General features: G+C 52.2%; 1 non-coding gene across 1 annotated transcript; it reads right to left on the bottom strand.

Moving 5' to 3' along the window:
• Nucleotides 1-1,741: 1,741 nt before the first annotated feature.
• On the bottom strand, nucleotides 1,742-1,896 carry LOC122418808 (5.8S ribosomal RNA). Its single transcript, XR_006262688.1, has one exon. It is a non-coding gene; the product is annotated as a 5.8S ribosomal RNA (ribosomal RNA).
• Between the last annotated feature and the right edge of the window lie 604 nt (nucleotides 1,897-2,500).

Raw genomic sequence — 2,500 nt, forward strand, 5'->3', positions numbered from 1 at the left:
CTCGCGCACATGTTAGACTCCTTGGTCCGTGTTTCAAGACGGGTCCTGAAAGTACCCAAAGCAGTAGCGTCGCCGACCGGTATTTAGAGCCAGTCCCAGGACACCGCCGGCCAACAGCTGGCCAGGCCCGGTGACGGCGCTAAGTCCGTACATCCGGGAAACACTGGCCTCGCTTGCGGCGGGCCGGACGCAGTTCAAATTGCGACTCAATACCGTGCGAGTACCGCCGGGCAGCTGGTCGGACAACCGGGGGTCTGCCACATGACGCCGTGAAGCGTAACACATGACAGGCTCCCACCCGGGTCGTAGACCGACACCCAACGGGTCGCGACGTCCTACTAGGGGAGAAGTGCACGACGACGACACCCGGCAAAAAAATCATACGGACGCGTGCCGCGGGACCGAGGTCCCTGACATCGCGAACCGTACAATTGCCAGGATCGCTGACGATGAATCTCTCCATTCGAACTTTTGGGTTTCTCAGGTTTACCCCTGAACGGTTTCACGTACTCTTGAACTCTCTCTTCAAAGTTCTTTTCAACTTTCCCTCACGGTACTTGTTCGCTATCGGTCTCGTGGTCGTATTTAGCCTTAGATGGAGTTTACCACCCACTTAGAGCTGCACTCTCAAGCAACCCGACTCTAAGGAGAGATCCTCCCGAAACGCGTCTCGGTCGCTACAGGCCTGGCACCCTCTACGGGTAATTGGCCCCATTCAAGATGGACTTGGACTCGAGCATACGCCCCGGGATAAGTGGATCCTCCCGAACACTACATTTCCCAGCGGCAGTGCCGCGGGATTCAGTGCTGGGCTATTTCCTGTTCGCTCGCAGCTACTAAGGAAATCCTGGTTAGTTTCTTTTCCTCCGCTTAGTAATATGCTTAAATTCAGCGGGTAGTCTCGCCTGCTCTGAGGTCGTCGATTTTATTCAAAACCATGAGAATTCCAACACATCCGTGGGTGCCTGGTACGATGTTTATATAACAACATACACAACACACATTTCTCTCTCCGTATGAATTTTTCATTGGCGGAAGAGCGATGCGATCAGTTCGAGACGAGTGAAAATCAAAGTGGAAACATTTCGCGTTCGATTACCCAACCACCGAACCACGTGCTCGAACCACGCTGTTTTTCTTTCATCAAATGACACCTTCCGATTCTCGTATGTGCGAACAATTCTTTAAAAACACGCTACATGCGGGCTCGCCCCCGTTGCGCGAGCGATCCGGTCAGTATCTGTCCTTTAAAAACTAACAATTAGCTCCGGAACTCGATCGACCGGCCGTTCGGCGGCGGCGTGTCTGCTCACTTATCAAAGTAGCGGCGAATTGCGCACGAGAATGGAAAAAAAAAAACAACGACGGACAACACGGTCCGGGGGGGCATGCCCCACCTCTCTCTCTTTTCCCATCATCTCCGCACACGCTCGACTCGAAAAATTCAAGGAACGGCCATTTGGTTGTGCTCGATTCTCATAGAGTATCGCGGGCGAATGCGAATAGATTTGAACTTCTCCCCGGCAAAGGGAGAAAATGAATTCGCGATTCGCACACGCTGGCTCACGAAATCCGGATCGAAGGGACTCGATCTCCGAGACTTGCGGGAGAGCGCGTTATTTCAAGCGACGCAGACGCGCACCCCCTTTTGTACAAGGGCATGGGGTCAACGAACGCCCAATACATTCGCTACACGCGATGACGAAATCATCGCGAGAGCAGTCTAAATTTTATGCATAAACGACCCTCAGCCAGGCGTGGTCCGGGAATTGTATCCGTGGACCGCAATGTGCGTTCGAAATGTCGATGTTCATGTGTCCTGCAGTTCACAAGTTGACGCGCAATTAGCTGCGTTCTTCATCGACCCACGAGCCAAGTGATCCACCGTTCAGGGTAATCATATAATAACATATTTGTGCGTTACAAACAGCATTATTCATAAATCTTGTTCTTAAAAATTCGAGCATCGTCGACAAGGACGGTTTCGCAAGCCCGCCAACCCTAAAATAATTTAAGGGAGACGCGACGAGCGAAGTCGCTGGTACAAGCGCGCGCAATCAGTTGATCGCAAGCGCAAGGCCGCGACAGCAAAACGGCCGCAAGTCTCGGCGACGACTAAAGACTCCGGAACGAGCCCGGCGTGTGTGTGTCTTTGCCATGTAATGGTTGTGTCGTCGCTAAGATAAAAGCGGTCCCGGCGCTGCTCACGCTGATTTTTACTCTTGGGCGAAATTTCATTGAAAAACCTCGGAAAACAGGCACAACGCGTGAGCGCATAGCGAGCTTCCTTTACTGAGCAATAAGTGGGGCTCAATTAGGTTGCCCAACGGTGAGCAGCAGCAACACGAGAAACCGCCTTACGGCGCAGTAATGCAGAGAAACAACGAGATGAAGAAACGAATAGAGAATATTGAGGGAAAAAAAAAGCTTCAAAAAGGCCTCTCCTCCTCCCCCCCCCATCCTCACTCGACATTCGTTTTCTTCAAAGCTCGCGACCGTT

Source organism: Venturia canescens, unplaced genomic scaffold (genome assembly GCF_019457755.1).
Source record: "Venturia canescens isolate UGA unplaced genomic scaffold, ASM1945775v1 PGA_scaffold_59__1_contigs__length_33337, whole genome shotgun sequence".
In the NCBI taxonomy this organism is placed as follows: domain Eukaryota; kingdom Metazoa; phylum Arthropoda; class Insecta; order Hymenoptera; family Ichneumonidae; genus Venturia; species Venturia canescens.